Below are 12,740 nucleotides of genomic sequence, written 5' to 3'. Positions count from 1 at the left end.
CATCCGGCATCATACACGATGTCGTCTCAAGTGAAACCTCTGAGCGACACAGTATCGCTCACAAATCGTGAGTCGTGTACTCGTCGCTCAGTTTCATAATATCGATTATTTTTACTTGTGCCGGTTGTTCATCGTTCCCGTGGCAGCACACGACGCTACGTGTGACACCACGGGAGCGATGAACTCTGCTTACCTGCGTCCCACGGCTCCCGCCGGCAATGCGGAAGGAAGGAGGTGGGCGGGATGTTTACATCCCGCTCATCTCCACCCCTCCGCTTCTATTGGCTGGTGGCTGTGTGACGTCGCTGTGACGCCGAACGTCCCTCTCCATTCAGGAAGTAGACGTTTGCCGCCCACAGCAAGGTCGCTCAGCAGGTAAGTACGTGTAACGGGGGTTTCACGACTTTGTGCGCCACGGGCAACTAATTGCCCGTGACGCACAGACGATGGGAGCGGGTACGATCGATCGTGAAATCGCACGATCGGTCGCCCCGTGTAAAGCAGGCTTTAGAGTTTTCAGATTATGAGAAGTATTTGGCAGGTTTCTACTCTAAAAACTTAGTAAAACAAAAAACTTATGACACATAATGCAAAGTGACAGTGGCCCTGCAATACCATGAGAGCAAAGGCTCACTGTTTACTCCATTAAATTGAGAGACCAGAAGAGAAAGGAGTAATTTTCAAAAAAGATAAAAACAGCTTTATTTATCATGCTATTAAAACCAATATCAAAACAGTGTGCAATTTCTAACATACAATAAAAGCTGCAAACATGAAATGACATGTGAGGAGAGGTGGAAGAAGCCTGTGCCAGTGCTAGCAATACACCAAGTGGAATGCTCCCAAAGTAACCTCCTGGCATGGGGTCAGCCCAAAGGCGGACAGTAAATCCCAGCAAGAGGGAGGGAGAGAGACCACAGGTCTATGGTTACCAGCTCCCAGAATAACCTCCTAGCGATCAGACCAGCCCAGTGGCGAACAGTAAGTCCCAGCAGGAGGGAGGGAGAGAAACCAAAGGGTCAATAATTACCAGTCAGGAAAAGCACTGGAACAGGCAGGCGGTGGACAAGGGAAACCCCCCAAGGCATCCGACGTACGTTTCGCTATACTGTTTGCTTACTCATGGATGATAATGTGATATGACGGCAGGGCCCTTTTATGGGCGTATACGCAGTCACATGACCGGCGCTCACGACCAGTGTGTATTCAATGTGCGGCGCATGCGTGGTTGCATCGCCCATCACACACACCCACCGCCGGCGTCAGCACCCACGTGGGCGTCCAGTTACTACAGCAACCAGGACGCACATGCAGGCCCATGAGACGCCGCGGCGGGGGTGGGAGGAAGCGACGAAACCAGGCATGCGCACATCCGACACAGCCGAGTCACAGATGCATAAGAAGGGTAAATACATAAAAACCTTTTATACCAATATGATACAAATGTGACAGTTTACAAAATAGTATATAGTCCATAATCGCATGGGACGGATTCTTTATAGTACGTCCATGTAGGTAATTCATTCCCATGGGAATCAATGGGTCGGAGCAGAAAGAAGATGGCAAGAATCCAAATCCTCAAAAGTAAAGGGCACTGCCATACATGGAAAATGAAGAAAATACACTGAAAAAATGCAGAATAAAAACAATTAAAAACAAGGGAAAGTTTCCAAAGTGTACACATATATAACAATATATATAAACATGGATGTGCACAAAGATCTCAAGTGCAGATCCATGTGTACCCGCCAACATGAGAAAAATGGCATAGAGATTCTATAAAAAGGAGGAGAAACTCAAATTCTCATTTAGACCTTTGGGACTCAGGGTATCAAGCATGACTATCCACCTAGCTTCCCTTTGGGCCAACACTTTCCTTGTGTTGCCCCCCCTGATGCCTCCATGTATCAGATCTATACCGCGTATCCTCAGAGACCCAGCGTCACAATTGTGATATTGACGAAAGTGTCTCGGTAAAGTCTTCAAGGAAGTGACATCCACTGCCACCCTCGCCGCAGCAATGTCTCTCACATGTTCCCTAACTCTCACCCGAAGTTCACGCGAGGTAAGTCCAACGTATATTTTGGAGCACCCACATGTGGCGTAATACACCACATGGGAGCTCCCACATGAAATGTAATGATCAATATTGAATTCACGTGTTCCGTCGCTTGATGTAAATGTGGAACTGCGAGAGACATTGCTGCAAGCGAGGCAGTGGCCACATGGATATGACCCCTTGATCGGACGGTTATGTCCAAATAGCCCATTCGATTTCGGTGCATATTGGCTATGGACGAGTAAGTCTCTGAGGTTTCTGGCACGTCTGGGGGTCATCAAAGGTCGTTCGGGAAGGCAAGGTGACAGACCAGGTTCTGTCTGAAGAATGGGCCAATATTTAGTTAGAATACCACGCATGGTATCCCATTCGGAATTGAAGGTAGAAATAAATCGGATCGGTTGAGTACCCTGTTCAATAGATTTAGTCTTAGAATTCCGCAGAAGCTGACTGCGGGGAGTATACTTAGCTCGATTATAACCCCGCTTGACTGACTTATGGCTGTAGCCTCTTTGAAGGAACCTATTACATAGGTCACTGGCCTGTCCCTCAAACCTCTCCTCCGTGGAGCAGATCCGCCTCGCCCTAAGGTATTGCCCAACCGGGATGGCCTGTATTGTGGATGTACTATGTGCCGACGTAGCGTGAAGTAGAGAATTTACAGCAGTTTCTTTCCTATGGATGTCAGTCTGAAGCAGACCAGTATGGTCAACCTCAAAACTGACATCCAAGAAATCAATATTACGCGTACTGATCTTATATGTCAGCTTGATGTTTTTGGTATTACTATTAAGTGAGTCCATAAATGATCTGAGGTCCTCCATTGTGCCCTGCCAAATAATAAACAAATCATCAATATAGCGGAGCCACATTTGCACATGGTCCGAGGCCCGCACGCCCCCGCACGCAAAGATGTCCCTTTCCCAATACCCCAGGAACAGATTTGCGTACGAAGGCGCACAGGCCGCGCCCATGGCTGGGCCCCGCCTCTGAAGATAGAAATGATCTTTAAACGTAAAAAATTATGGGTCAGGACATAATGGAGGAGCTCCAAGATCAACTCACACAAGTGGTCATCCCGGTTGTCATTCCTCAGGTAGAAGCGGACCGCCTCCATACCTGCATCATGACTGATGCAGGTATAAAGGGACTCCACGTCGGCCGTCACTATAATCATGTCAGACTCAACAAAGACCCCGTTCACCCTATTGAGCACGTCCGTCGTGTCTCGGACAAAAGATGGCAGCGTCTCCACTATAGGCTTGAGATAATAATCAATAAATTTGCAAGCTGGTTCGCACAAGCCATCAATGCCGGACACGATCGGGCGCCCAGGTGGGTCAACGGGGTCTTTGTGAATCTTCGGTAAGAGGTAAAATGTAGGAATCTTGGGGGACAGAACAGTGAGGCCCTCAAACACCTTTTTAGTGATGATGCCCTCATCAAAAGCTTTAGAGAGGATCTTCTGTAATTGTGCAGAGAACAGAGTGAGGGGGCTGTGGTCAAGTCTGGAATAGGTATCTTTATTCCTTAATTGTTTGAATGCCTCTTTCTCATATTTAACATTAGGCCAGATGACCACATTTCCCCCCTTGTCGGCTGCCTTAATCACCACGTCATCAAGTGATTGTAGTTGTTGTAACGCATCACGTTGTTGTTTCGTTAAATTGTCATGCTTACGCCGGGTGGAGACTTTTTTAAAATCCTCCACAACCAGGCGAGTAAACATATCAATGGCAGGGCAGATAGACAAGGGGGGAAATTTAGTTGATTTTGGCATGATAGTACTTGGAAAGATACCTTGCTTGGCGGTTTCTTGTTCTTTCAAGAGATCCTCCAGAATGGCCACAGCCTCCCTCTCTGCTGCCGTCTCCAAGCCAGGTATAGTCGTCTTTTTGTTATGCAGCTTACTAAGTAATAGTCTGCGTGAGAAGAGATTCAGATCCTTCATGGCTAAAAAGAAATTAAAGCCGTTAGTTGGTGCAAACGTAAGACCACGTGATAATACCTCAACCTGAATGTCAGTGAGGGAATGATCCGAGAGATTAATCACCTGTAGTTCATGCTTTTTCTGAGCCGGTCTTATATTGCTCGTAGTTGCCTTGGGGTTCCTATTTTGAAATCCCTTGGCTCTCCCGGGTAAAGTTCTCAGATCATAACCCCCACTGGTGGCTGGGTGATCAACATCATCGTGGTGGCTTTCATCAGATGTATATGATTTAACCGATGTGGATCTGGATCTAGACCTTGAGTTGGACCTAAATCCTCCCCTAGGCCTCTGTAAGTTACCTCTCCATTTGTAAACCTGGTTGGTGGCTAAGTCGTTTAAATCTCTGCGAAATTTTTTATACTTTAGAGTACGGGTATCCCGTTCTCATTTCAAAAGATCCTTCTCTACATCATCTTCAAATTTCTTCAGAGACTCGTCTGTCAGCCCATTGTTGATCACCTCCTGCAATCCCTCCAATTCATTCTCTAGGCTCTTCAAGTTAGAATCATTAAGGCCCACAAGTAGTCCAATAAAGCCAATGGAACACTGGGTAGCCAGCTCCTCCCACTTATTCTTAAAGGTTTCATCCTCTACAGGAAAAGAGGGTGAAACCTGTATCCTGAGCCCCCTCGGAACAAGATTCTTCTGTTGGTATTTTTCCAGGAACGCACGGTTCCACCATAACTTTGTCCTCTTAAATAGGAGGGCTTTGTACTTAGAAATTGTTTCCTCCATGTCTGTTATGCCATCATCCAAAATGACCCCACCATCCTCCTTAAACGTGTCATTAAATTGTCGTTGCCACGTTTGGTCCCGTGACCGAAAATTCATTTTGGCCATAAGTGCTACTGTGAAAAACACAGGAAAGACAATTAATAAAACAAAAAACTTATGACACATAATGCAAAGTGACAGTGGCCCTGCAATACCATGAGAGCAAAGGCTCACTGTTTACTCCATTAAATTGAGAGACCAGAAGAGAAAGGAGTAATTTTCAAAAAAGATAAAAACAGCTTTATTTATCATGCTATTAAAACCAATATCAAAACAGTGTGCAATTTCTAACATACAATAAAAGCTGCAAACATGAAATGACATGTGAGGAGAGGTGGAAGAAGCCTGTGCCAGTGCTAGCAATACACCAAGTGGAATGCTCCCAAAGTAACCTCCTGGCATGGGGTCAGCCCAAAGGCGGACAGTAAATCCCAGCAAGAGGGAGGGAGAGAGACCACAGGTCTATGGTTACCAGCTCCCAGAATAACCTCCTAGCGATCAGACCAGCCCAGTGGCGAACAGTAAGTCCCAGCAGGAGGGAGGGAGAGAAACCAAAGGGTCAATAATTACCAGTCAGGAAAAGCACTGGAACAGGCAGGCGGTGGACAAGGGAAACCCCCCAAGGCATCCGACGTACGTTTCGCTATACTGTTTGCTTACTCATGGATGATAATGTGATATGACGGCAGGGCCCTTTTATGGGCGTATACGCAGTCACATGACCGGCGCTCACGACCAGTGTGTATTCAATGTGCGGCGCATGCGTGGTTGCATCGCCCATCACACACACCCACCGCCGGCGTCAGCCCCCACGTGGGCGTCCAGTTACTACAGCAACCAGGACGCACATGCAGGCCCATGAGACGCCGCGGCGGGGGTGGGAGGAAGCGACGAAACCAGGCATGCGCACATCCGACACAGCCGAGTCACAGATGCATAAGAAGGGTAAATACATAAAAACCTTTTATACCAATATGATACAAATGTGACAGTTTACAAAATAGTATATAGTCCATAATCGCATGGGACGGATTCTTTATAGTACGTCCATGTAGGTAATTCATTCCCATGGGAATCAATGGGTCGGAGCAGAAAGAAGATGGCAAGAATCCAAATCCTCAAAAGTAAAGGGCACTGCCATACATGGAAAATGAAGAAAATACACTGAAAAAATACAGAATAAAAACAATTAAAAACAAGGGAAAGTTTCCAAAGTGTACACATATATAACAATATTCTATATTGATTCTATAAAAGTCATGCTTGATACCCTGAGTCCCAAAGGTCTAAATGAGAATTTGAGTTTCTCCTCCTTTTTATAGAATCTCTATGCCATTTTTCTCATGTTGGCGGGTACACATGGATCTGCACTTGAGATCTTTGTGCACATCCATGTTTATATATATTGTTATATATGTGTACACTTTGGAAACTTTCCCTTGTTTTTAATTGTTTTTATTCTGTATTTTTTCAGTGTATTTTCTTCATTTTCCATGTATGGCAGTGCCCTTTACTTTTGAGGATTTGGATTCTTGCCATCTTCTTTCTGCTCCGACCCATTGATTCCCATGGGAATGAATTACCTACATGGACGTACTATAAAGAATCCGTCCCATGCGATTATGGACTATATACTATTTTGTAAACTGTCACATTTGTATCATATTGGTATAAAAGGTTTTTATGTATTTACCCTTCTTATGCATCTGTGACTCGGCTGTGTCAGATGTGCGCATGCCTGGTTTCGTCGCTTCCTCCCACCCCCGCCGCGGCGTCTCATGGGCCTGCATGTGCGTCCTGGTTGCTGTAGTAACTGGACGCCCACGTGGGGGCTGACGCCGGCGGTGGGTGTGTGTGATGGGCGATGCAACCACGCATGCGCCGCACATTGAATACACACTGGTCGTGAGCGCCGGTCATGTGACTGCGTATACGCCCATAAAAGGGCCCTGCCGTCATATCACATTATCATCCATGAGTAAGCAAACAGTATAGCGAAACGTACGTCGGATGCCTTGGGGGGTTTCCCTTGTCCACCGCCTGCCTGTTCCAGTGCTTTTCCTGACTGGTAATTATTGACCCTTTGGTTTCTCTCCCTCCCTCCTGCTGGGACTTACTGTTCGCCACTGGGCTGGTCTGATCGCTAGGAGGTTATTCTGGGAGCTGGTAACCATAGACCTGTGGTCTCTCTCCCTCCCTCTTGCTGGGATTTACTGTCCGCCTTTGGGCTGACCCCATGCCAGGAGGTTACTTTGGGAGCATTCCACTTGGTGTATTGCTAGCACTGGCACAGGCTTCTTCCACCTCTCCTCACATGTCATTTCATGTTTGCAGCTTTTATTGTATGTTAGAAATTGCACACTGTTTTGATATTGGTTTTAATAGCATGATAAATAAAGCTGTTTTTATCTTTTTTGAAAATTACTCCTTTCTCTTCTGGTCTCTCTAAAAACTTAGTGTAAGTTAGTGTAATTTTTTTATGGCTCTTGTGATTGGTACAGTATGACAATGCAGACCAAAAGATGTTGTGCACCCCTATTATAATGCATTGTGCGCCACCATTAGCGGTGCAGACCTTTGGGCAGGGAGCTTACCCAGAGCTTTGGTGCTGGCAATACAGAATAAAGGGTACTTTACACGCTGCGATATCGGTATCGATATCGCTACCGTGCGTACCCGCCCCCGTCGTTTGTGCGTCACAGGCAAATCGCTGCCCATGGCACACAACATCGCTTACACCCGTCACACGGACTTACCTTCCATGCGACGTCGCTGTGACCGACGAACCGCCTCCTTTCTAAGGGGGCGGTTCGTTCAGCGTCATAGTGACGTCACTAAGCAGCCACCCAATAGCAGAGAAGGGGCGGAGATGAGCGGGCCAAACATCCCGCCCACCTCCTTACTTCCTCATTGGTGGCGGGACGCAGGTACGGTGAGGTTCCTCGTTCTTGCGGTGTCACACACAGCGATGTGTGCTGCCGCAGGAACGACAAACAACCTCGCTACTCACTAGACGATATTTGGTGTTGGAATGACCTCTCCAAAACCAACGATATTTACCACTTCACGTACATGTCACACGCTGCGATGTCGCTAACGACGCCGGATGTGCGTTACAAACACTGTGACCTCAACGATAAATCGTTAGCGATGTCGCAGCGTGTAAAGTACCCTTAAGATTGCATTTCCAGGGCAGCTCTTTTTGCCTCTTTTGAGATGTGCCACTGCAGTTATGTCATCAGCCGGTATGCAACAGCATATACGTGCTAAACACAAGAAGTGGTTCTCCAATGGGAGCAAGCTGAGTAGTTGTGCCTTTTTTTTAATATGTGTATGGGATGTGTGAGGGCTCTTCCTGTATATAGGAAGCTATATGGAAGCTCATTTTGTTTAAAGGGGGCTGAGTAGGCGCTTCTGATGTATATAAAAAACTGTGTGGGGGTCTCATACTGTAATAGAAGCTATGTGTGGGCTCATGCTGCATATGGGGGGGCGTCAGCATACTTAATTCTGCTCAATATTAAGTGATACAATACATATTAATTATAATTAATATTTTAATATTGAGCAGAATTAAACCTATTAATTTGGCCTGCACAACAGTCATAGCCTCTCATATGGACCCTCGGGAAAATCTATTACCCACCCCTGCTCTATTGATATTGCTATGTTATGCATAGCTTTGCACATAAGGGAAAAAATGCATTTTGCATCTACAGATGTACACAAATGTGTTAATCACATCACCTATCAAATAGATCATGTGACATGTCATGTGATACATCAGGTGCTTGAGAGGAGCTGTGCCTTCTGAACTGTCCATGGCCCAAGCAGCTCTTAATCCACTCCTGGTTACAACAGTCAAGTGCAGATTAAGGATAGCCAGGAATAAGGGACAGTACTATACATAACAAGAGGAAATACTATTTAATAAGGAACAGTGCTATATATAAATAAGAGAACACACTATATACTAAGGTACCGTGCTATACATAATAACAGAGTTTCTTACTTGTTACTTGTACTGCAAAGAAGCATGGCAGTCTATGCGCACTGGTAGATCTATTAGAGATCATTGAATGTGCATCATTTTCTTGGTCTGCCTGTGTAACCAGGATATTAAATGACCACCTGTGGTGTGTGTTTCAAATTCACAACATGTACGTTTCTGTTGCAATTATGCTGAGTTTTCCCTTAAAATTGTATATGGAAAATACACAGGTACTAAAAACACATAAATACATCACCATGACAACTATCAGTACAGAAATTTATCACTAGATCCACCATCAGTACATGAATACATCACCAAGTTAAAGGGGTTTTCCACTACTTTTAACCCCCGTGCCATATATCATAGTTTTTCTAAACAATACCTTTTGTAATATACCTGTATTGAATGTATAGCTTCTACGAGCTCAGCTCAGCAAAGATCATATTACTGGATTGTTATGCAGAATCTTCTTTCTCCTGTGTTATGTCTGATACTTTCTTTTCCAGCACAGAAATCAGACGAAATGAAAGGGAGTTGTTGCTGGGCTCTTGCTGGTGGGTGTGGATATTTTGGAGTGAATCACAAATTATTTTCACACAAGCTCAGTTGAGTTTGATTCAGCAGTAAGAGCAGGGGCCAACACCTAGTGACATGCTCCAATCTGCATTTACCTAAACGGTAATCCAGTCACTGACATGGACAGCTGAAAAGTGCTGAAATTTGCATAACAAACACAGTGGCAGGGCTGTACTGGTCATCTGACAATTGCCAGATATGCTGATACCTATACTTGGCCACTCAGACACTTGGTATCTTCCAATATCTTCAGTAGCACAGGATGGAGAAGGGAAGGGGTGTGCTAAGTGCTGGATCACAGACTGCAGCATTGCATCATGGACTTTGTAGTATTAGCACAGAGTAAGCCTGGGGAGGGCAAAAAATGGATCTAAACATCAGATGTAATGCTGCCACCAGGGGGAGCCAGAGCTCTGCAGCAGACGACACTACACAGAGCAATGAGAACCAGGAAGGAAATGCACAGCATTCTCATGCACTGCCTAATCAGCACAGCTAAGAGGCAAAATTGCAGGGTATGTGAGGAAAAGTCAGACAGGCTGGGTCAAACACCATACGGGCAGAAGCAGGACCGGAGGAGCAAGCAGAAGCGAAGTCAAAGTCAGGCTAAGGTCAGTACCAGAGGAAACAACCGAGTGGGGAAATAGGAGGGGGGACACAGGACAGGAGGGACGACCAGGGGACAGAACACAGACAAGGGCATGGGGGCACAGGAACAGACAGATCAGGATATCACTCACAGGACCAGCAATCACAGGCAAAGCAGAGCTAAGCTTATAGCCGGCGCTGGTTCACTGGAAGTGTCAGCTTTTAAAGGCATCCAGGGGCCGGAAGTGAGGCCTGAGAGAAGGCTCCGCCCCCTAGCCATGTGGATAGGGAGGCGAATCATGACATCAGAGCTGCTGCTTGGAGATACCAAGTGATACCTTCATGATGAAAGGTTTATATTACTGTAATAAGAGTATGGCTTCATTTAGTAGCACAAAATAGCATGATTGATTAATACAAAAATTGAATGAGTTAGGGTAGTGGATAACGTCTTTAAGTACAACAATTAGTGATGAGGGAATGTGCACTCTACTGCAGGATACTCGATCGAGCATTGGGGTGCTCAGGATCGTCCGTTACTCGATCAACATGCGTGAATTGCCTGCCGTACACGGTAATGCCATAATCATATTTGCTAATGGCATTACTGCGATTGGCTGCCTGCATCATTTCATCGAGTCATATATAAGACAAGGTGAAGTGATGTTCAGCACACTCTCCTTTGGAAGCAGTTCAGGGAGAGTTACCGTATTTTTCGGACCATAAGACGCACTTTTTTTCCCCCAAATGTTGGGGGAAAGTTGGGGGTGCGTCTTATGGTCTGACTATAGGGCTGCGGCTGGGAATGAGGGTGCTGCAGGTCATCGGGGGCACGAGCAGGCAGCAGCAGCGCCTGCCGTGACCACGTGTGCCCGCTCATTACATATGCACGCCCATCCTGCCGCCCATCTCTCAGCGCTGAAGCCGGCACTGACAGGTGGGCGGAAGGATGAGCGGGGACGCGCGCATAGTAAAGAGCCGGCCGCATGATCACCCCTGGCAATTACAGCCTGGAGTGATCATGTGCGAATGTATTCACTGCCCCCCGCGCGTCATTACCAGCGCGGGGTGCAGTGAATCAGTACACTCACCCGTCCCCGTGTGTGGAGCCGTCCCCCTGCTGCACGCGATGTCTTCCTGTCTGTGCTGGTCAGCTGATCGGCACAGACAGGAAGACATCGCGATGCAGCAGGGGAACGGCTCCACACACACACACACAGGTCAGTGGCGCACAGAGGAAGATGATCGGCTGCAGGGAGTGAGGAAAAGGTGAGTATAAACGTTTATTTTTTTCTCTGTGCTATAGGATACAGGCCATATACCAGGATGGTATATGAGCACGATGGGGGCATATAGCAGGATGGGAGTATATGAGCAGGCAGGATGGGGGGTATGTGAACAGGCTGGATGGGGGGGGGCATGTGAACAGGCTGGATGGGGGGGGGCATGTGAACAGGCTGGATGGGGGGGGCATGTGAACAGGCTGGATGGGGGGGGGCATGCGAACAGGCTGGATGGGGGGGGGGGCATGCGAACAGGCTGGATGGGGGGGGGCATGTGAACAGGCTGGATGGGGGGGGGCATGTGAACAGGCTGGATGGGGGGGTATGTGAACAGGCTGGATGGGGGGGGTATGTGAACAGGCTGGATGGGGGGGGTATGTGAACAGGCTGGATGGGGGGGGTATGTGAACAGGCTGGATGGGGGGGGTATGTGAACAGGCTGGATGGGGGGGGTATGTGAACAGGCTGGATGGGGGGGTATGTGAACAGGCTGGATGGGGGGGTATGTGAACAGGCTGGATGGGGGGGGTATGTGAACAGGCTGGATGGGGGGGGTATGTGAACAGGCTGGATGGGGGGGTATGTGAACAGGCTGGATGGGGGGGTATGTGAACAGGCTGGATGGGGGGTATGTGAACAGGCTGGATGGGGGGTATGTGAACAGGCTGGATGGGGGGGTATGTGAACAGGCTGGATGGGGGGGTATGTGAACAGGCTGGATGGGGGGGTATGTGAACAGGCTGGATGGGGGGGTATGTGAACAGGCTGGATGGGGGGGTATGTGAACAGGCTGGATGGGGGGGTATGTGAACAGGCTGGATGGGGGGGTATGTGAACAGGCTGGATGGGGGGGTATGTGAACAGGCTGGATGGGGGGGTATGTGAACAGGCTGGATGGGGGGGTATGTGAACAGGCTGGATGGGGGGGGGTATGTGAACAGGCTGGATGGGGGGGGGTATGTGAACAGGCTGGATGGGGGGGGTATGTGAACAGGCTGGATGGGGGGGGTATGTGAACAGGCTGGATGGGGGGGTATGTGAACAGGCTGGATGGGGGGGTATGTGAACAGGCTGGATGGGGGGGTATGTGAACAGGCTGGATGGGGGGGGTATGTGAACAGGCTGGATGGGGGGGGTATGTGAACAGGCTGGATGGGGGGGGTATGTGAACAGGCTGGTTGGGGGGGTATGTGAACAGGCTGGTTGGGGGGGTATGTGAACAGGCTGGTTGGGGGGGGTATGTGAACAGGCTGGATGGGGGGGGTATGTGAACAGGCTGGATGGGGGGGGTATGTGAACAGGCTGGATGGGGGGGGTATGTGAACAGGCTGGATGGGGGGGTATGTGAACAGGCTGGATAGGGGGGGTATGTGAACAGGCTGGATGGGGGGGTATGGGAACAGGCTGGATGGGGGGGTATGGGAACAGGCTGGATGGGGGGGTATGTGAACAGGCTGGATGGGGGGGGTATGTGAA

General features: G+C 48.1%; 1 protein-coding gene across 1 annotated transcript in view; it reads left to right on the top strand.

The window, feature by feature from the left end:
- Nucleotides 1-12,740, top strand: part of TRPM1 (transient receptor potential cation channel subfamily M member 1) — a 338,789-nt gene that overhangs the window by 14,815 nt on the left and 311,234 nt on the right. The gene's annotated exons all lie outside the window — the stretch shown is intronic.

Source organism: Anomaloglossus baeobatrachus, chromosome 4 (genome assembly GCF_048569485.1).
Source record: "Anomaloglossus baeobatrachus isolate aAnoBae1 chromosome 4, aAnoBae1.hap1, whole genome shotgun sequence".
NCBI classification, from domain to species: Eukaryota; Metazoa; Chordata; class Amphibia; order Anura; family Aromobatidae; genus Anomaloglossus; species Anomaloglossus baeobatrachus.
This window is presented reverse-complemented; position numbering and strand designations above follow the sequence as displayed.